General features: G+C 39.9%; 2 protein-coding genes across 10 annotated transcripts in view; one reads left to right on the top strand and one right to left on the bottom strand.

Moving 5' to 3' along the window:
• Positions 1 to 21,767, bottom strand: part of cgnb (cingulin b) — a 106,206-nt gene extending 84,439 nt beyond the window's left edge. For 3 of the 9 annotated variants that reach the window (XM_052045814.1, XM_052045812.1, XM_052045823.1), the window contains exon 1: positions 21,622 to 21,747. The gene's annotated coding sequence lies outside the window, so the exon portion shown is untranslated. Of the gene's footprint in view, positions 1 to 3,976; positions 4,110 to 21,621 lie in introns of those variants that run through there. The other 6 variants (XM_052045815.1, XM_052045811.1, XM_052045816.1 and 3 more) reach the window with 6 other exon arrangements.
• Positions 1 to 23,510, top strand: part of pi4kb (phosphatidylinositol 4-kinase, catalytic, beta) — a 599,336-nt gene that overhangs the window by 102,305 nt on the left and 473,521 nt on the right. The gene's annotated exons all lie outside the window — the stretch shown is intronic.

Genomic DNA, 23,510 nt, shown 5'->3' with positions numbered 1-23,510 from the left:
ACATATAGAGAGGCTTTGAGGAAGGAGAAGCAGAGTACAGGGTATAAAAGTAAAAGGTGGATGGGCTAAAGTGCATTTACTTAAATGCAAGAAGTATCAGGAATAAGAGTGATGAACTGAGAGCTTGGATAAGCACATGGGACTATGATATTGTGGCTCTTGCAGAGACTTGGCTGTCACCAGGGCAGGAATGGATATTGAATATTCCTGGATTTCAGTGTTTTAAAAGGGATAGGGAGGGGGACAGAAGAGGAGAGGTGGCGCTACTGGTCAGGGACACAGTTACAGCTGCAGAAAGGGTGGATAATGTAGAAGGATCCTCTCTAGAGTTAGTATGCATGGAAGTTAGGAAGAAGGATGGAGCAGTTACTCTACTGGGAGTATTCTATAGGCCCCCCGGCAGCAGCAGGGATACTGAGGAGCAGATTGGGAGGCAGATTTTAGAAACGTGCAAGAATAACAGGGTTGTTATCATGGGACACTTCCCAAATATTGATTGGCACCTGCTTAGTGCCAAAGGTGTAGATGGGGCAGAGTTTGTTAAGTGTGTACAGGATGGATTCCTGTCACAGTATGTTGACAGGCCAACTAGAGGGAATGCCATATTAGATCTAGTATTAGGTAATGAACCGGGTCAGGTGACAGATCTCTCAGTGGGTGAGCATTTGGGGGACAGTGACCACTGCTCCCTAACCTTTAGCATTGTCATGGACAAGGACAGGAGCAAAGAGGACAGGAAGATATTTAATTGGGGAAGGGCAAATTATGAGGCTGTAAGGCTAGAACTTGGGAGTGTAAATTGGGATGACACTTTTGAAGGGAAATGTAGTTATGGAGATGAGGTCATTGTTCAGGGATCTCTAGCAGGATGTTAGGGATAAATTTGTCCCAGTGAGGCAGAGAAAGAATGGCAGGGTGAAGGAATCATGGGTGACAAGAGAGGTGGAACAACTAGTTAGGAGAAAGAAGGCAGCATACACAAGATGTAGGCAGCAAGGATCAGAAAGGGCTCAGGAGGAATATAGGGTAGCAAGGAAGGAACTTAAGGGGCTGAGGAGAGCAAGAAGGGGACATGAAAAGGCCTTGGCAAGTAGGGTTAAGGAAAATCCCAGGGCTTTTTTCACGTACATGAAGAGCAGAAGGATGACGAGAGTAAAGGTAGGACCAATTAGAGGCAAAGGTGGGAGGATGTGCCTGGAAGCTGTGGAAGTGGGTGAGGTTCTCAATGAATACTTCTCTTCAGTATTCACCAAGGAGAGGGGCCTTGATGACGCAGAGGACAGTGTTGGTAAGGTGAATGTTCTAGAGTATGTAGATATCAAGAAAGAGGATGTATTGGAGCTGTTAGAAAATATTAGAACAGATAAGTCCCCGGGGCATGACAGGATATTCTCCAGGCTGCTCCGCGAGGTGAGGGAGGAGATTGCTGAACCATTGGCTAGGATCTTTGAGTACTCGATGTCCACGGGAATGGTACCGGAGGATTGGAGGGTGGCAAATGTTGTCCCCTTATTCAAAAAAGGTAGTAGGGATAGTCCAGGGAATTACAGACCAGTGAGCCTTACGTCTGTGGGTGGGCAAGCTGTTGGAAAGGATTCTTAGAGATAGGATCTATGAGCATTTAGAGAATCATGGACTGATTAGGGACAGCCAGCATGGATTTATGAAGGGAAGATCATGTCTCACAAGCCTGATAGGATTCTTTGAGGTGACCAGGAAGATTGATGAGGGTTGTGCAGTAGATGTGGTCTACGTGGATTTTAGTATGGTGTTTGACAAGGTTCCACGTGGTAGGCTTCTTCAGAAGGTCAGAGGGCATGGGATCCAGGGACACTTGGGCGAGTGGATTCAGAATTGGCTTGTCGGTGGAAAGCAGAGGGTTGTGGTGAAGGGGGTGCTTTCAGATTGGAGGGTTGTAACTAGTGGTGTCACACAATGGTCAGTTCTGGGACCTCTACTTTTCGTGATATTTATTAATGACTTGGATCAGGAGGTAGAAGGGTGGGTTAGCAAGTTTGCAGATGACACAAAGGTCGGAGATGTTGTGGATAGTGTGGAGGACTGTAGGAGATTAGGAGATTGCAGAGGGATATTTACAGGATGCAGAGCTGGGCTGACAAGTGGCAGATGGAGTTCAATCTGGAGAAGTGCGAGGTGGTGCACTTTTGGAAGGACAAACTCCAAGGCGGAGTACAAGGTTAATGGCAGGATTCTGGGTAGTGTGGAGGAGCAGAGGGATTGTTGGGGGGGGGGGGCGGGGGTCCATATCCACAGATCCCTGAAAGTTGCCTCACAGGTGGATAGGGTAATTAAGAAAGCTTATGGGATGTTAGCTTTCATAAGTCGGGGGATTGAGTTTAAGAGCCGCAAGGTAATGATGCAGCTCTACAAAACTCTGGTTAGACCACCGTGTCCAGTTCTGGTCACCTCATTATAGGAAGGATGTGGAAGTGTTGGAAAGGGTGCAGAGGAGATTTACCAGGATGCTGCCTGGTTTAGAGAGTATGCATTATGAGGAGAGACTAACGGAACCAAGTCTTTACTCTATGAGAGGAGGATGAGAGGAGACATGATAGATGTGTACAAAATATTAAGAGGTGCTGGCTGTTACTCTAACAGCCAGCACCTCTTTCCCAGGGCACCAATGCTCAATACAAGAGGGCATGGCTTTAAAGTAATGGGTGGGAAGTTCAAGGGAGATATCAGAGGAAGGTTTTTTACCCTGAGTGGTTGGGGCATGGAATGTGCTGCCTGGGATAGTGGTGGAGACAGGTACACTGGTCAAGTTCAAGAGATTGTCAGGTAAGCATATGGAGGAATTTAAAATAGAGGGATATGTGGGAGGAAGAGGTTAGATAGTCTTAAGTGAGGTTTAATGGTCGGCACAACATGGTGGGCCGAAGGGCCTGTACTGTTCTATGGTTATCCTCAGTTTAATTTCTCACTTTTAAAAAAAATCCTCTTTTACTGGGTTCTGAGTTTATCCCAGCCTTTGGGTCTACCACTAATTTTTGGCTCTTTACATATTTTCTTTTAACTTAATACTCTCCTCATCTTGGTTAGCTACAGTTGATTCACCCCTTTCTTAGAATCTTTCCTCCTTGCTGGGATCTATTTTTGTTTGGCAAAAAAATAGACAAGACTGCAAACAAACAAGTTCACCAACCTTATTAGGTTTACATGTCTCTTGTTCTTGGAAAACAGACTTAAAATTTCTTACAGCTACTTTTGGATAAAGTGGCAACATAGTTTTTACAGGTATCTCAAAAAATATCAAAAACACTGGAGACAATTCAAAATATATACAAAAGTTAAATCAAAACTTGTAATAATGTTAGCTCAGAAGTCAAGATTTTACATAACACTTTTCACCACTTCGGAATATACCATAGCACTTTAGAGTCAATTTTTAAAATTTAGTCATGTTCGTAATGTGGGACATTAGTACAGAAGGAGGGCAGGAGGTTATATGTTCGTACAAGATAGAAAACAAAAACACTAATTCTATTCTTAATGAGCTTTCAACCAAAGTAGAAAAGTTAACTATTATAAATGCTAGATTGGAACAACGGAAAGTGACTACGATTCCCATTTCTGAACATTATACCAGAATTTCCTGCTGGAAGACTTACATAGGGGCATCATATAAAGATAGGATAATGCTCCAATGAGATAGTCTTCCTGCTTCCCAAGTCCCATAACCAAATAACCAGTATGTACATATTCAAGATTCTCAAACAGAACAGCACTTAAAACTCTTATCACCGCAAAGACTTTTAGAAACAGTCCCCTGAAACCAATCAGGAGATTAGAGCTGGGGTGAGGGGCGAGACGGAGAGTAATAACTCATGTCAAATCATTATTCTATTCTCGTGGCAAAATATATTCTAAAGCTCTAGCCAAACAGCTGTAAAGAGATCACACCCATGATGGCGTTCCTCTTTGATGTGAAGGATTTTAAAAGTTAAAAAGGTACCTTTTTTCCAGATGGACTACGGAAGTGCCCTTGATTTAGACTTTGGTCCACACGTGATTCCTCATGATTGCATCTGGAATGCAGCGCAATTCACTATCTAACTTCTCGAAATGTCATAGATAAGAGTCTCCAGAGAGACTGTGGAACATCCCTTCTAAGTCAGCACAGCTATGCAAAAAAAAACACAGCTGCACACATTATTTTTCCACGCCTAGAATGGGCTCACTTTCACAAGTAAATTAACATAATTCACTGCGTCAATAATTACAATCTGTAACAACAAATTAAATTGTTTGCATAGCAAACAGTTAAAACAAAACTGTTCTTCACGACCCCCCCCCAAAAAAAAGGGATTCAACTTGGCTTTTAAGGAAACTCTTCAGAAGCCCCAAGTTATTTCAAGAGGCATCTGAACAGTTAAATAGCAAAATTCTTATTTCAAAGGGTTTCCTTGCAATTTCTTGCCTTTTTTGTTTGCAATAACCCTTAATCATTTTACTTGCTCTCTACTATTTTCTCCTTTACTTGCTCTCTACTATTTTCCCAAATGTCCACTCTGTATTACTCTACCTTTACCAACCTACCACACCACAATCTCCTGACAATCAAGACCCATAACAAGATGCTATAAACATGTATTATCTTCCATATTGTAGGAGCAACCCTTTGCAAAAGGATGATGAAAGTCACCACCATCTCCTGGGAAATAGCACAATTGACTATCTGAAGAAAAGGGTAGCTAAAGATCAAGACCTCAAACCCAGTACTGTTGAGCAGCAGTGACCACACCCTCATGTATACTTCAGCCACATGGAATACCTATTGTGGGCACTTCCAATCACTCAGGACTCAGAAAAATTATCCAACGTCAGCTTTTGTCCCCAGGCCATCATACACGAAATATGCTTAGTCAGCCCTGATAGGTGGGTCATATGTCTGACAAGAGACACACAAAATAGAAAAAGATGTCCAAGAGGAAAGAAAGAACGTTTCAGAATCCTTGGAAAACAAACATGCAAAATCTTCATCAACTTACAGGAACTCCTGACCCAGAACCATTCAAAATGGAGAAGCTGCATACAAGGCAGCATTGAGCATATCATAAGGCAGCCCCAACAGTGAGGGGAAAAAAAAGCAGACGTGGCAAAATCTCCCAAATGCAACCATAAATCCCATCAAGCACCTCTTGCCCCACCTGAAGATTCAGATTCTGAATAGGCTTTATCACCACCTCAAACCCAGATTAGTGGAGTTGTAAGCAAGTAATCCTCAGCAAGAGACTGCTTAAGAGAGAGAGTTCTACCATGCTGTAGCTGCAAGACAACAGTGGGATTACTTGATTTGAAAGACCTGATGAAGGTGCTCTGGAACAGAGTTCTACAAGGTGTCGTGCACAGCCCTGAGTAACTACATAAAAATATTTTTCTCTCACTTTTTAGGGAAATGCAAAATAATCATTTGTTTACAACACTTGCCTACTGAGGTCAGAAACTAGCCAAGCATAAAGAATGCACTAAAACAAGCATGCCTGCACAAACCACAAACTGCGGAGAGAAATAAAAAAAGAAATTATGAGAAGGAGTATAAAAAGGAATAATGATCTATAAACTCACCACCATCTTAATTTGTTGGAAACACTCTGCTCAGTGGACTTTTCACTTACTGTTCTTGGTTTCTGTACTGTACCCATAAACTACATGCGTTGCTGTTTATTACTAGTCCCAATGGATTATATAATTGATGGGCAGGCATTTGTAACGTTCAATACTCTATCCAACTTTACCTACATCAGTGATGTGACTTTTCAAATGTTCAAAATTTAGTTCTGCTATCAAATACCAGAGGTATTACAAGTTTTATCTCAAGAGTGGAGGAAGCAGATTAACTCAAGAAAAGAAATTGGATAAATACCTTAACAGGAGAAAAGTTTGTAGGGCCATCAAGAAACAGTACAGGATTGGGAGTAACATAAAGCTCAAAGATGGACTGCATGTTAGCCTCATGTCTTATTATATGGTTCCAATACAATCATCATCTATGTGTCTGCTCAAAGTGGAACTGCCTCCCCCTTCCCATATTCTGACTTTTTTTTAAAATATTGTTCCTCTTTAAATATTTATTCAATTCCTTTTTAAATGATATTCACTGGCTCAATTGAATAATTATTCCCACATTCTCTCTTGCTGTAGTTAGCACTATTATTATGCACAAGCACAGCCCAACTGCCCAAGTTAAGCTGTGCACTGTTTTCTACCTAGGATGAAACTTGTCACACTTCCCACAGTTTTACTAAGGAACTATTTAGAGGTTTATATACTACCCAGCATGAAGATAATTTGAAGCAAAACTACTGCTTGGAAGTAGTTGCCGATCACTAACCCAACTGTGATTTATACTGCAGTCTTTATATAAAGTCTGCATCTGAAGCAGCTTTGGATTAATGAGAAATACATTATATAATTTAACAGTAGGAAATAGTGCTCACTGTAAATCAAATACTATGACGAGGCCTTCACATTCAAATATTATTCATAATTGTACAGAAATTGTCACCACAGACAGTGGGCTTTTTATCCCAGGCATAGTGATTCCTTCTTTAGGAAAATCTTTCAGGGTACTCAAAAATATTTAATACTTTGACAAAGTTATTTCCCCAAGATGCAATAGGTCAGAGTAACAAAGCCAATTCTTCAGCTGTATTCAGACTTTTTTGTATTGCTATCACAAAATAACGTTAGTGTTATTGGTGACAGAGTCAGAGTTATATAGCACGGAAACACGCCCTTCAACCCAACTGGTTCACGCCGATCAAGATATCCCATCCAAGCTAGTCCCATTTGCCAGCGTTTGGCCTGTAACCTTCTAAATCTTTCCCATTGACATACCTGTCCAATTGTCTTTTAAACGTTATTTAACCTGCCTCAACCACTTCCTCTGGCAGCTCATTCCACATAAACACCACCCTTGGTGTAAAAAAGTTACCCCTCAAGTTCCTATTAAATCTTTCCCCTCTCACCTTAAACCTATGCCCTCTAGTTCTTGACTCCCTAACTCTGGGGGAAAAAAGACTGAGTGCATTCACCCTCTCTATGCCCCTTATGATTTCATAACCCTCTATAAGATCACCTCTCAGTCTCCTACGCTCCAAGGAATAAAGTCCTAGCCTGTCCAACCTCTCCCTATAACTCAGTCCCTCAAGTCCTGGCAGCATCCTTGTAAATCTTTTCTGCACTCTTTTCAGTTTGATAACATCTTTCCAATAGCAGGACTACCAAAACTTAACAATACTCCAAGTGCAGCCTCACCAGCATCCTGTACAACCACACCACGACCTCCCAACTTTTATACTCAATCCCCAACTTAATTTTTGTTTTAAATTTGACATTGTTGCGATAGAAGAGTGAATATACATTTGCAACTTTAATGATTATAATTAAACAGATATATCAAACCAATTACCCCATGATCAGACACATACTATTACATTGAGCCAAAAGTAGTTTAGAATTTGCTGCTGACATTTGTAATGGCCCATGCTCAAATGGTGAAACAGCTATTCACATTCAACACTCCCAATGCAAAATAATCTTGCATTTGAGTTTGAACTTTATGACACAAGTAGCAAGTAGCCATGCAGAGCTGGATGGGTATTTTGAGAGAGATGACAAAAGTGGGAATTTTCAAAAAGCACACAAAGGCACTGTGGAATGAATGACCCCACCCTGTACACTGAAAGCCTTATTCAGGAGGGAATGTTATCACCCATCTTCAGAATCACAGCACTGTCATGGAAACTCAATAGTTTTGTTCAAAACACACTTGGCTAAATATTAATAAATGCAAAGCATGCTCTTAGTCTTCCTGATTGCTTGATGGATATGGGGAAAGAAGCAGAAAAGTGCCAGATTCTCGCGCTAGGGTCTATTTCAATGGTCTAATTATGGATGGAATGATGTAAACATGTTGAAGATGAAAGAAATACATTATCTGCTTTTTGTGATGTTTTACTGCTAGATCCTTTTAGGAACTCATGTTGAGCATTCACATGCTAACACCAGATGTCAAGAGCAATAGAGTTAAGGAGTCACTGTCAACATTGATCACAAGCAGCAGAATGAAATGTAGGACCTTAAAATTTAATAGATAATCCACCAATTTTCACACTGCACATTGGCTGTGTCTTACTGTCCACTACACATTACTAACACCCTCTACCTAAGTTTGAAAATGCAGCCAAGGTCACTTCTGGTTAAGTCCCACCATACAAAAGATACACGCCAATTTTGAGCTGTAAAGCAAGTTAGCCCTTGAGGTCTACTGGGAAAGACAGAACTAAGAGTATACTTAAGAAAGAAATCAGGACGCGAGATAGCTTTAGCAAGGTAAAGGAAAATCCTAATAGAAACTATAATTTTTTTTAAAATAGCAAAAGGGAGAGAATAGGTCCCCTTAAGGATCAAGAGATCATCTATGTGTGGAGCCATACAAGATGGGAGAGGTCTTAAATTAATAGTTCTCATCTGTATTTACCATGAAGGTGGTCATGGAAGTTAGGAAATTCAGGGAAGAGAACAGCAATGTCTTGAAACATACCCACACCACAAAAGAGGTGGTGCTGGCAGTCTTAAGGCACATAAAGGTGGATACATCCCTGGGGCCTGACCAAGAATATCCTTGGACATTGTGGTAAGCCAGAGAAGAAATTGCTGGGGCCCTTGCAGAAATATCTGTATCATCATTAGCCATGGGTGAAATACTGGAAGACTGGAGGGTGATTAATGTTGTGCCCTTAAGGACTGGAAGGACAAGCCAGGGAACAACAGGCTATTGAGCCCAACATCAGTGGTGGGAAAGTTACTGGGGGGAATTCTGAAAGACAGGATTGACCTACATTTGGAAAGGCCAGCTCCATCAGGGGCACAACCCTCCCCACCATCGAGGACATAAAGAGGTGGTGCCTTAGAAGGCAGCATCCATCACTAAGGACCCTTACCATCCTGGATATGCCCTCTTCTCATCACTACTATTGGGTAGGAGGTATAGGAGCCTGAAGACCCACATTCAACCATTTAGGAACAGCTTCTTCCCCTCCACCATCAGATTTCTCGACGGTCCATGAACACTACCTCATTATTCTTTTTTTTGCACTATTTATTTTATTTTGTAATTTATAGTAATTTTGTGTCCTTGCACTATACTACTGCTGCAAAACTACAAATTTCATTTTATGTAAGTCAGTGATAATAAACCTGATTCTGATAGTCAGCATTGTTTTGTGCATGGGAAGTAGTGTCTCACGAATATGATTGACCTTTTTAAAGAGGTGACCAAGAGGATTGATGAGAGCAGGGTAGTAGATGTCGTCTACATGGCCTTTAGCAAGGCCTTTGACGAGGTCCTGCATTGGAGGCTGGAGCTTGCCAGTTAGATACAAAATGATTTTGGTGGCAACAGTCAATAGTTGCTAGTGGACCATTGTTTTTCATATTGTAGGCCTGTGACCAGTGGTGTGCCACTGAGATTGGTGCTGGGTTATCTGTTTGTCATCTAACTTAATCTGGATGAGAATGTTGTTGGTATGGTTAGTAAGTTTGCAGATGACACCAAAATTGGTGGAACAGTGGACAATGAAGAAGGTTATCGAAGATCACATCAAGATCTTGGTCAACTGGGAAAGTGGGCCAAGAAATGACAAATGAAAGTTAATTCAGACAAGTGCAAAGTGTTGTATTTGGGAACTTAAACCAAGGCAGGACTTGCACAGTAACTGGCAGGGCCCTGGAGAGTGTTGAAAGACCTAGAGATACGAGTTACATAATTCCCTGAAATTGGCAGCACAGGCAGAAGGGTTATGAAGGTGCCATTTAGCACACTTGTACTCAATGCCCTACCCATTGAAGGCAAGAACTAGGATGTCATTTTACAGCTGTACAAACAGTTGGTGAAATGCACTTGGAGTATTGTGTGCAGTTCTGGTCACCTAGCTATAGGAAGAATGTCATTAAGCTGGAAAGGGTGCAAAATAGATTCACAAGGATGTTACTGGAACAGGAGGGCTTAAGTTACTACAGACCGGATAAGCTTCCCTGGAGCTTAGAAGACTGAGGGGTGGCCTTATAGTAGGTATATAAAATCGCTAGGGGCATAGTAAAGGTGGATGGTCACAGTTTCCTCCCACCCCCCCAGGGTAGGGAGGGATGTCTAAAACTAGAGGGCATAGGGTGAGGGGAAAGATTTAAAGGGAACTTGAGGGGAAACTTTTCCCACACAGAGGTGTATGAAATGGGCAACCAGAACAAGTGGTAGAGCAGAGTAAAATTACACGGATATGAAAGATTTAGAGAGATACAAGCCAAAACACAGGCAAATGGGACTAGCTCAGGTAGGCAACTTGGTTGGCATGGACAAGTTGGGCCAAAGGGTTTGCTTCCATGCTGCGTAACTCTATAATTATAACATTATAGGATTTTGCTGCATCTTGCAGGAAAGCAAGAATTATGCACTGTCTGCAAATCTACATTTACTCTACATAGGATCTTAATGTAATTTAAGCACAGAATCCCATTCTGGTGCTTCATCCAAATAACTGGACAACTTCATTTATTTTTAAAAACAAAAATAATTTGAAAACAACACTAGATATCTGCACAAGTAAACTGGAAGTGTTTCTTACACAACAAATTTATGCAAGAACTGAAGAATTTGATTGTTCTGGAAAGGAACATACCCAAATTGTTTGTTTAAATTATTAAATGTTTCATATTCTGTACTTTCCTTCAGCAGACTGCATGATCAAACTACTTAATTCCACTGAAGTTACTCATGGGCTTGGAATGCAACGGTAAACTACATTATCAACTCACAGAAACTTGCAATTTTTCAAACAACATAAGAATTACTGTGTCAGAAATTCAGAATTAACTTGCAATTTATGCCACTTGGAAATCAATCTCTTGCTTTCTACTTTCATGAGCAGCAATGATATGAAGACTACCTCCATGCAACCTCTGTGATCATTAAAGCAATAACTAACTTGATGACAGTCTCCCAAAGGCCACACAATCCGTATATCCTTCCCAAATCATTTTTCTTCTTTCCTGGTTCCTCTGGATACTGTGTTCCATCAGTAGCAGCAGCAGCAAAATAAACACTAAGTAGGTAGTGAATATTACTGGTCTGACGTTTGAAAGGCTTGTTCAAGGTGGTGACAGGGGTCTTTCTGTCAATTTATGGCCCACGCATGCAAAGCTCTGAACCTTCTTATAACCATGCAACTATTTTCCTCATAGCTGTGCTGTAGGGCTGTTTCCACAGCACTTCTACCCTTGGGAAACTCACTGGCTTCAATGAACCATCACAGCACAGAGGCCATTTGAAAAACCTTGTACATTTTAAGGTTGGCCGTCCCAGAGGAGCAGCACTCAAACGCAGACCAGACATCTCTGTGCACTATTCTCCACCCACTTAACTTTCCTGCCTGCTGCTGCTTCAAATTAGAACCCAGGGACCCATGATCAATCCATAAAAGGGAAGGAACCCAGCTGCACTCATTTTGTTTTAATTGAAGACACAAAAGGCAGCTGGAGAACTCCATGAAATGCAGCTGCCCAATGAATCAAGTCTTTAGATTTCCCCTGATTTACGTTAAAGTGATGTCATGACAAGAACTACACATCTATCACAAACAGCACTTAACATATACAGGTAAATCATTGCTGTGTTGCAGTTTAATTACCATGCTAGTACTCCACAAGCCTAGGCAAAGGATGCAGAGACGCATTCAATTCCCATCACAGTAGCTGTAGAACTTATTTTTGTTTAAAAAAAAGCTTAACGATGAAGACCATAGTCCTACTGGATTGTCATACAAACCCAATTCCAGTCCTGAAACAATGTCATCAATTCTTAAATCCTCTGAAATAGCCTAGAAACCACTCAGTTGCATAACTGCTACATTTTTCCTGCTTTAATAAAACACTATGGACTTATTATTGGTTTATTATTATTGTCACTTGTACTGAGGTACAGTGAAAAACTTGTCTTGTATCACAAGCATGTATCAACCTTGGCACCAAATTATATCGCTGTTCCTCCAGCATCATCAAGTCTAAATATTGGAACAACCCTACCCAAGAGTACTGTGGGAGCATCTCTGCCATAAGGACAGCATTCAAGATTCATCTTCAGGAATAATTAGGTATGAGCAATAAATTTTGTCCTTGCCAGATCATAGAATAAAAATGAATAAAAAAAACTTTTTGGAACTTAAAGCCTCTTTTCATTTTTATTAGATTTCTACAGCAAAACAGAAAACAAAACCACACACTGAATAAATCTAGCAGTTTGTTTTTACTTCAGTTTCCTACAGTATTCAGTTTGGATTTTAGTTAGATCATGGATCACACAAGATGCGATATACATGTAATACCGGGATTGACAGCGTTCTGAATCTTCTCTGCTTACACTTCAATAGAGAATCAGAGCAACTGTCACTGTTGCAATTTGTAGCTTCTGGTTGTGGGTCACCTTCAATGTCAAAGGGTTTGTCCTTGAAAACGATGTATAGCTGCACTGACATTAGGTACATAGAGTCATAGTCATAACTATTATTTTAATAGGTTACTGATAATAGTAACTTATTACAAAACAGTGTACACAGCAAAAAAAAGACCCTTCAGCCCAGCTCATCCATGCTGACCTTCTTGAGCTAGTCTCATTTGCCTGTGTTTGGCTCGTATCCCTCAAAATCTTTCTGATCCATATACCTGTCCAAATATCTTTTGAACCTTGTAATTGTCAGCTTATACTCACACAAAAAAGTGAGTTGTGATTTGAGTCAGGAGCAGTAATTAATATTTCAATTTAGAGTTTCACCTTATCAGACCTTGTTGTTCCTGATCCTGTCACAACTCAGCCTCAATAGAGAATACAAGTTAAACCCAAGGCAGAAAAAACTGGAAATACTCAACAAGAAATGACTGACTTGTCTGTTACACAATGTTTGAAATTCAAAGTCATATTTCCACACATTTCCAATATTTTGCTTCAAAGAACGCAAATTATGCCACTTGCAAATTCTGAACAGCATCACCTGTTAGTCAAGTTCTTCTTTCTCTTTCAAGGAGGCTCGACATTCCACTGCTTCACTCAACATTGCACAGTTATAATTTCATAAATAGTTCAATTACGGATTAGACAACTTTGCTGGAAGAACAGGCGCCAGCTGCATCTAAGCAACATCTTTTTGTGACAAGTGGGGAACAATTACTAGCAAGGACATCTTTTCCAACCAGAACTCAGAATACATCTCCGCTCATGAGCTTTTTATGTTGCCTTTGCTGTGCCGATGCTGCTAGCTCCCGATGTTCACAACTTTGATAGATGACAGCAGGGCCGTAGGATAACATGACAAATTTACTAATATTGGCAGCTAAGGAAGGGCTGGTTTAAAAATTAAGCTTTAGTCCTCGGCAAATTTACATTATTGGTTGCCGATGGTATGGGTTTCGGAGAACTGTACATCAGGAATCAACAGCAACAGTAGCTTCAGTTGTCTGAGTATAATCCCTTACTAATACATAGGTATTCCATTGACAACAGCTGCAATTTCTCAAAGCCAGGCAATTGACCCATTTCCTTCAAGTTTTGCCTTCCTTTCCCCAAACAAAATAGCCCTGTTGTTGTGCCAAATGTGCTGGACTGGCTCAGTATAACGATGCAAATTTGAATGAAAAGCTGGTTGGTTGGCTCCAGATATAATCCATGTTTTATATTTTGTAAATTCTGAAAATTATCCTATGGTATGCAGGGGGAAAATGCTGGCTCTCCACTCTCTAAATCAGCCTCCAATAAATGGACTGTGTCAGCCAGGGATCAATGATAGCAGTCACACCTTGAATTCAAAGGGCCAGGGATCCAAACCATATCCAGAAATTGGAGTTCATAATCTTGGTCAAAATTCCCAGTGCACACTTATGAACTGATGCATCGGCTTTTACACAAGGTGTTAAACTGGGGTCCTGTGTGACCAAAGGATTCCATTTTGGTATCCAAATAGCATGGGAATTTTTGCCCGTACCTCAGCTTAGTACAAACCAAAAAGCTCAAACTTCTTTTTGTCATTAAATGATCTCATACACAGGTACATAGTTCTAAACTGCATGATCAAAAGTTATCTATGTATATATATATATGCAAAGAATTTTGAATATGGCAGGATATGTTGAAGTTATGGTTAGTAAAGCTTGTGGGATCCTGGACTTCATAAATGGAGCCATCAAGTATAAAAACAGGGATGTTACATTTAATCTTTGCAACACTCAAGTATAGTGACCAAAACTAACCAAAGGCTATAAAATTTTCAAAGAGGGCCTATAAGGACAATTTACTCGAATGGTTCCATGGATGAAGAATTTCAGCTCCAAGATTAGACTGGAGAAACTACAGTTGTTCTCCTTAGAGTGTCAGATGAGACTTGAACCTGGAACCTTTTGTCGCAGGATGTGATAGTACTTCCAAATTGAGCCACAGCAGATGCATGCAATTCCAAGATGACTTGCCTGGCACAATGTGATGGGCCAAGTGGCCTTTTACGCTACAAGACTTTGTGAATCTATGAATGCCTTCACAGGCTCTACCGAGTGAACTTGTCTTGATCACAGATGTTAGACGGTAGTACATTTACATTTTTGACAGCACCAGCTCTAAAAGCTAGCAACATCGAAAATAAGCACATTTTTGTTCATGGGCATAATAATTGTTCCTAATGTACAGATTTATTATAACAAGAAAAAAATGAACCCTGTCACTCCAAGATGTTAATTATGCATTCTAACAAAAGGGTCTCTCCATGAAATATTAATTAGTCTCTAGCAGCTAATGATGCAAACTGCTTCCTAACATTTACTATGAACTGAAACTGCAATAAAACAAATGTATCATGCAAGAGGTAAAATGTCTGGCATGTCGCCAAACTATTGCATGTCATTTTAACAAGTTTTTTTTATTTTTTCCCCCCTATCTTTACGTATCATAACTTTGAGTAACTACCTCTATAAAATTAACAAGGTTGAATCATCTGTGCATCCATAAAGTATAAATAGAACAAGGATAAAACTATTGAGCAACAGTACTTTTCTCCCCTAGTCAAATGGTAATGATCGAAACTGCCACTCCTAGACTTTAAAAGATGAATCATTTCCACACCTACATATACAGAAACGAGGCCAGACGTTCTTTGGCAAAAACAAAGTACAAATTCCTAACTTAGTGAGGATGCAAGCAGATCAGATTAAAACCTTACTTCACCATGCTTAGAGACCAAATTAATCTTGTACAATCAATTTTCTTAAACTTTCCAAACATCACTTATGCATTTCCACTTCACAGTAAAGATTATTCTAGAGTAGAAATTATGAACTGCTTAACTGACTGTGAAAAGAGTAGTTTATTTTACTGAAATTAGGATAGCTTTCATCTAGTGGTCTTAGAGTAAGGACTTTTGAATTCTAAACATGGGACTACCTGCTACAGGTATATTCCCACTAAGAAAGAGCATTTTATTTCTAAGATCTCAGTGATTCATTGGATTAGCGATCTTGCAGATGTTCCCGAGTTCCCGAGGCTATCAGTCAGCACAGACATGATGGATCAAATGGCTTCCTGTAGTCGTGAAGTTCTAAGAGATGAAGATTTCATTCACAATCTCTGATGAGTTTGCTGCTCTGAGCCACAGATGTAGAAGGCCAAAGTACAAATAGCCTGTGTGTTCTTTTGGGTGGGAGAGAAACAGTTGAATCTGGAGCAGTGCCAAGATCCAGCTCTACAATCTAATTGCACCTCCCAAACTCATGACATCTACCACCAAGCAGCAGAAGCTCAGTAGGCACATAGGAACCAATTCCCCTCCCACCTCCTCACTTGCAAGTTTCCCTTCAAGTCACCCACCATTCTGACTTGGAAAAATATAGCCATTCCTTCATTACTAGGTTTAAGTCTTGTATTTTCTAACCTAACAGAGTACAAATGTCTTCACAGAAAAACTTCAGCATTTCAAGATGGTTCACCTCCACCACATCGATGTCAATAAATGCCGGATTTGACAGTGACACCAGATATTCCAAGAAATGAATTAAGTAATAGTCAATACCCAACAACTCACATTCAAAAGTGCATGTGTATTAATTAGGCTGGGTTTGGCTAAATGATACACATGCTTATATAGCTTCCTGTCACTCTCCATCCAACTCAACACAAAGGCATGGTAACTTGGGTGTGGATGTGGAGGACTCTACCCCAGCATAAACCAGCTCATTAAGGAAAAGAGTAATACAAAGAAAACATGACAGGAACTAAATCTACTGATAAACAAACTTCTCTGAACTGTTCCCACATTCACTACCAATATTTTGATATTAATTTTAGTGAGGTACCTGAATATGTCAGTAATTCTGTGGTTTGATCTTCTTATCAATGTTTAAGGAGAAGGTGGGGATATGTAACAAATTCTACACCTAATATACATTATATTTTAGTATTGCATGCATGTCAACTGAGTATTAAAGTGTTAGTTTATTTTGGTTTACAAATACTAGAAAATCCTGGGATCGACTGAAAAAATACAAGAGCCTCCACATTTTTTAATACTTGATTATTTGAGCCAAGTTTTTCTTCCTCTAAGGGGCTGCTGGGATACGAGCCAATTTGCACCCTTTGTTAGCAGGCCTAAGTAGTCAATCTTCACATGATCTTCAATGAGGAATGCTGGCAAGCAACTCAACCATGAAGAGAACTTCAACAGTCAAGTTTGGTTTGTCATTACCCAATGAACACACTAGAAATTGTAGTAATTAGGAACACTGGAGCCAACTGCTGCATCCTTCAGTCGACATTAGCTGAGAGTTAATTCAGCACAGAAGTACTGCAACTTGAGACCTGGTCTAAGCAGGCAAGTTAGAGTGCTTTCATCCACTAGGCACTGTGGTCACCCAATGTATCTCATATTTAGACTGTTCATATTAATTTTGTTACACTGTTAATCCCCAGTGTATTTTTCAGGGTGTTAATTCACAATACTGGTACACAACAGGGGAAAATAATTAGATACGATTCTAAACCAGCACTTTTTAAGATTTTCAGAGTCCAGATTTTGAAAGTGCACATTCAAGACCACGTTTCAAATGCAAACAATCTTTGATGCCGTTACTGAAATCCAATGCGTCAAACACAAATGAAGTAGTTAAACTCTGATCAAACATATATGATGCATGAAAAGATTACAGGCTGTCACCAGGTAAAGAATTAGTTCCACTTTTACAAATACTCAAATTGATTTTGTCTGCGAGTTAGAATATGCACAAAAATCACTCATTGTGGTAACCATACCTCCACAGTATTATAATGAATGGCATCAAAAGCATGTAGACTGATAGAAAGAACAACTACTAAAAGTGGAGCGAGAGCAAACTAGTTCTGCTGTTTGAAGGAATGAACACATATGTACATCTGACTTTTGAATTTAATAATATTATGGGAGTTCGTTCCTACATAGGTGTCCGTAAGTCAGTAATAGTTAAAATAGAAAGTAAAATAGTGAAAATATTTATTCATATAAATTAAAAATATAAAAACTGGTTTACACATTTCTACCCCAAAAGGACAGTGAAACCTGTCCTTAAGCTCCTCCGGTACCAAAAAGGTACAGGCCTCCTTTTCCACCTCCAAAAGTTGATGAGCCAGAGGTGGAGGGGCTGATGGTTGCAGGGTGGTCATGATGGTCAATTGAAAATCCCAAAACCAAGATTACTAGGTGTTAGACACGCATTAATGGTTGTGTGGCTAGGTTCTGTGGATAAAACTGATTTGCAGGTCAGCCATTATATTATCCAATGGTGGAAAAAGCACAAAGATGCAAATGGTCTACCACTATACCCTTTCTGCTGAAAGCATGCAGGTGAAGTGCACCAGACTTGACTGCAGTTGAATACCCTAATCAACATTTCAGCTCAAGGTTCAGGGAAAGGCTACATTTTATACATATGCAAATTGTTTGAAATACAGTCTAAAGATGTTTTTCAATAGGTGGTGTTCTGCCTATTATAACCTCAGAAAGAAGCTTGACTAGTTAATACGTTCATTTTCAAAGTAAACCAAGCATCCAAGGGATTACACTATGACTGTGCTGCAAATCAATTTTCATGGATTTCCTGCACTCAAAAGATGGATATAGTTCACAGAAACTGCTCAGCTAGTCTGCACCAGCCTACGCCTTAATTACCTGACACTATCTGTATATTCTTCCACTTTTTTCCCCTCCTAGTTGTGTAACTGTTATCACTTGCCAAGAAGGAGAAGAAAAGTTAGAGATAAAAGTAATTTAGGAAAAAGCTCATGGTGGATTTACATAGGATACCTCGAGTGAACAGTTCAAGAACTAGGGGACACAAATTTAAACTGCTGGACAAGGTAGTTTGATGTGGGGTGGGGTGGGGGGGGGGGGATGGGCTGAAGGATCAAGATCCACATCTCACTATCTACAAGGGTGGTAAAAAGAATCAATCTGCACTTTCAAAATGGGAATTGAATGGGCACTCAAAAGAAAAATTTAGGCAATTGGGAAAGAGCAGGGGAATGGGACCAAACAGCTTGCTACCAAAAGATTTAGCATAGTATTTATGGGCCAAATGCCCTCCATCTGTGCTTAAAGATTCTATGATACGTGATAACTAAGTTAGTCTTTAGACTTGATAGAAATTTCTGCAAGACTTACAGGATTTATGAAAAATCTTGCATAACCTAGTTTCAGGTTCATTAATGTTTTACGCATAATGTGCTAACTAAATTCAAGCCTTTTAAATACAAGAACAAAATAAAGACTGAAAATCACATGGTACTTTTCACAGAGGAGCTGGTGGTAAAATTATATGTCCCAAACAACAATAATGGAGTAATTAAAGGCCCTAATCTGATTCAACCACAATTTATCCAGCAAGATCATGACAATATTCAGGCAAAGTATCAAATAACATTTTACCCAAAATAGTGTCAAACAATGACCATCTCTCAAAAGACAGTCTAACCACCAATCTTCAACATTTAATGGCATTACCACTGTCAACATCGAGTGTTGAATAAGCCACATTAATACTGTGGCTACAAGAGAAGGTCAGATGCTGAGTGACTGAACGTGACTTACCTCCTAAGACTCTAAAGCCTTTCAACCATCTACAAGGTTCGTCAGCAGTGAGGTAGAATACCTGCTCTCTCCTTGCCTGGATGAGTGCAGCTCCAAAAATATTGAAAAAGCAAGACAAAGCATCCCATTCACTTGGCACCCCATCCACCACTTTAAACATTAATTCCGGCCACCAACACAGAGCAACATGCGCCAACTACAAAATGTTACCAACTTCTGCTATTCTGACTGCAGTTTCTACCCTCAACAGCTACCACCAAGGAGGACAAGTTCAGATACATCAGCAAGTTACCATCAGCCATTTTCCTCTCTTAAACCATCCTGGCTTGGAAATGTATTTCCATTCTTTCTTTGGTGCTAGGTCCAAGTACAGGAAATCTCCACCCACAGCACTGTGGGAATACCTTTAACAGAATGATTGCAGTGTTTCAAGGTGGCTCACTACCAAATTCTCAAAGGAAAATTAGGAACAGGCAATAGATAATGGCTTTCCATTGATGCCCAAATCCTTAAAAAAATTAAAAACACACACCTAAAAGCATACACTACGTCCACTTTGAACTAAAATGGACTTGTTTTTTTTTTGTTCTAATTGCGTTCTCTCTTGTAAAAAGTGTGTATAATTTATGTTTATGTTTTTCTTGTGAATGCTTCTTAAATGATGCTGCTGCAAGTGAGTTTTTCATTGCACCTATGCATACATGTACTTGTGCATATGACAATAAACTCAACTTTGAACAAGAACATTCACGCCAACAATAACTGCTGATCCAAGTAACTATGAGCTTTTTCCAGTTTTTCCCCCCTCTCTTTCAAAGAAATTACTTCTTTTAGCTTCAGCAAAAAAAAACTGCAGGAGGAATTCAGCAGATTGAGCAGCATCTGAGGAGGCAAAGAGCTGGTTGATGTTTCAGCTTATAACCCTGCATCAGCCTAAATTTAATTTCTAATTCAACTAGCTATTTGGAAAATCTAACAATTTTGAAGTTTTATACAGCCTTTCAAGCTACTGGACAGTTCAAGATGCCTTAGAAAAAGGATTAAGGTATCACTGCCCTGAAGAAGGGTAGAAGTTAAAGATGGCACCAAGAAAAGCATTCCACAATGCAGTCAAAAGATTCTGCCACTTGTTGGACTTTAGTGTACCTACAATATAAAAGAAGCTTCAAGAGTGGAAAACTGAAAAGTACTCTTTACTAATTCAATACAACACAAGAAATGCTGTGTAGAAAACGACAATGGAGATGGCACAGACATACGTGACCTATTTTACACACCTGTAAACGAAACACAAAAATGGTACAAAGTGAAAGCAAGTATTATCTTTCTGAATGAGAGTCATTGTGTCAGTTCTGGTTCACCGTCACATCAGCCAAATTGTTGGCCCTGATCCAAGGTCTAGAAGATCTAATTCAGGGTGAGATGTCTGAATCATCCGAGCCATTAAGCTGGATGCCATTCACTCAATGGGGGCAAAGCTTCTGCAACACTATTTCGGAGAACTCTCCATGATATTCAGGACCCACATTAATCCCCTGTTACTAAATATGAATATGGTTGTAATCATATTGCAGTTTATGGGAACGTGATGTGCACTTGATTGCTACTTTACAACACGAATACAATTCAAAACTACTTAATTGGCTGTAAAATGTCAAGATACCTTGAAGTTGTGAAGAAGCTCAAGGGAGGCTTGTGAAAATAACATTTTAAACTGCGGGCACAAACTTAAAGCAGTGCCAATTTAACAAAATGTTTGATGGATCCTGTTTTAAAAAACCTCAATCCTGATTTGTTCAGTTTCTATATTCAATTTTTCCAAATTTAGTGGACAACATTCTCAAAAGTTGCAAAAATGAATTTAAGCAACAAACAAAATAAAAATAAATTCAAGCATGAAATACAGTCAAAAATGAATTCGAGTTTGAAGCAACAATATTTTAAAAATTAAAAAATGAATAAGGGGTTAATAAACAAAGAACAAAAATATCAAATGCCAGGCATGAAAAATGTTCAAAATTAAATTTTAAAAGAGTAAAGCTAAGCAAAAAAACTCTAGCATTCTTATAAAGTTGCACCTGACGACGTTTCAAATTACACCTCTGACAAAACTACGCATTACAGAAAGAGAAATATTCTACATTAAAGCATAGAAACAGGATTTTAAAAAAATAACAAACTCAGGGATATAAACCATTTAAGAAAACTTTTTTAATGATCTTTACACCATGCATTTTCAATTCAAAAGCGTTGATAAATAGAGATGCCTCTCAAAAGAAACAAAATCTTTATTTTTTTCCGAGCTAAACATGCACCAAAGTTCAATTTACTTCATGTTGCATTTAATTTTTTTCCACCTTGTCGTCTCTCAGGGGAACGTCGACGTTCACCTGGCACCGACTATTTAGATCGCTTTTGATCATAAAAATAAAGGTTTTAGAGATCGCCTTACCTCAGGAATTCCAATATTTTGTCACTAAAAACCAGTTTACCAAAGAATTTATTTTTAAATTATTGATTCTGTTTTATCCCTTCTCACCGTCTCCAACCTTTACCTTTGCTGCGCTCTCAACCAAACCCGCCTCCTCTTTGGGCGAGGTGGGCGGGAAGGCAGCGAACGGAAGTCCAACCCCTCTCCGGTCTCCACCTTCCCGGTTTCTGATTGGGCCGCCTCCGACAGAGGCTTCCGCGCTATTGGTTAACGTTCCTGTCGGTTAAATTAAAGGTTCCTCCCCCTCCCCGGTGATCATTAGGTTAGGTTGCAGGTAAACGGGACGAATGTACCGTCGTCCAACTGATGGAGGACGAAAGGGACAAGTTTGAGGGAGAAGGTATAACAGAGATGTACGAAACTATGTAAGATTTGACAGAATAAATAGGTATTGCATGAATGAATAACGAAAAATGTGTTTCTACGAAGAAAGTCTATAACGAGCGCAGAAACAGGCCATTCGGCCCACCCTGTCCATGCTAACCGTTGCACCGATCTATACGAATTCCAACGCATTAGATCCATAGCCTTCTGTGCCTTGGCGATTCAATCACTTGTCTCAATGCTTCTTAAATGTCGTGAGAGTATCTGTCCCCACCACCTCATCAGGCAGCGCATTCCAGACTCCATCCACCCTGTGTGTGTGTGTGTGTGTGTGTGTGTGTGTGTGTAAATAATCTCCCCTCAGATCCCTTCTATACCTCCTGCTTCTCACCTTAAACCCATGCCCTCTTAGAAACCCCACCATAGGAAAAAGATTCTTACTATCTACCTATCCCTTCACAGTGCCAGAGTTCCAGGTTTGAACCCGATCTCTGGCGTTGTGTGTGTGTGTGTGTGTATATATATATATATATATAGAGAGAGAGAGAGAGAGAGAGAGAGAGAGAGTTTGCATGTTTTCTCTGCGACCGCGTGGGTTTCCCCCGGGTGCACCATTTTCCTCCCACGGCCCAAAGATGTGCAGGTTGGTAGATTAATTGGTGACAGGGGATTGCCCCTAGTGTGTAGGTGGCGAGGAGGAGAAGAAAAATGATCACACTCTGAGAAGTTACAATGTGGAAACTACAGTGGAAGGAGATTCCATAGGGAGAACCAAAGGGAATGGATTTAGAGTAGGGGGGAAAGGCAGGTATTGTGAGTACAGGAGCAAGGGTAATAGATTTGTGTTCGTATGGGGCTTTTCATGTTGTTCTAAATAATTTTATGACCAAAGATGTATCTCTTGATTGCTGCTGAAGGAATTACAGCAGCCAATTTGTGCAAGTTCCCACCAACAGCAGTAGGGTCATGAAGTCAACAGCACAGAAGCAGGACCTTCGGTCCAGAGACCATGATTACCATCAAGCTCCCATTTACATTCATATCTTTTTTTTTATTATCCCTACCTTCCCATCAACTCACCCAAGATTCTACCATTTAGCTATACACACTAGGGGTAATTTACAAAAATCAAGAGTGATAAAAATTCATACCAACTGCAGCAACCAAATTTGACTTTGACTTTCCTTTGGTTTTGCAGGAGCTGCAGATTCCATCGGGTTTCTCAGCCAGTTGCTATTTTAAGAAGAGCTGAAAGTCAGGGTGGAGCCTGATACCAATATTACTCAACATATCTACAGAGTTATGATACAGTGAGATTAGCAAATAATTAAACTACAGTACAAAGGAAACTTGCCCACTCACCACCTTCAAGTAGCTAAGAAGCCATCTGTTACCAAGTCACCAAGTACACCTTCATCTACAAGAATTTCAGGTATTAAAAGGTTCATGTGTACTTTCATTTGTATAACCCACTGTCCAAGTGTAATTCTGATCCATATGAAAGAAAGACTTGCATTTCTATTGTC

The sequence above is a fragment of the Pristis pectinata genome, chromosome 40 (genome assembly GCF_009764475.1).
Source record: "Pristis pectinata isolate sPriPec2 chromosome 40, sPriPec2.1.pri, whole genome shotgun sequence".
Lineage (NCBI taxonomy): Eukaryota > Metazoa > Chordata > Chondrichthyes > Rhinopristiformes > Pristidae > Pristis > Pristis pectinata.
This window is presented reverse-complemented; position numbering and strand designations above follow the sequence as displayed.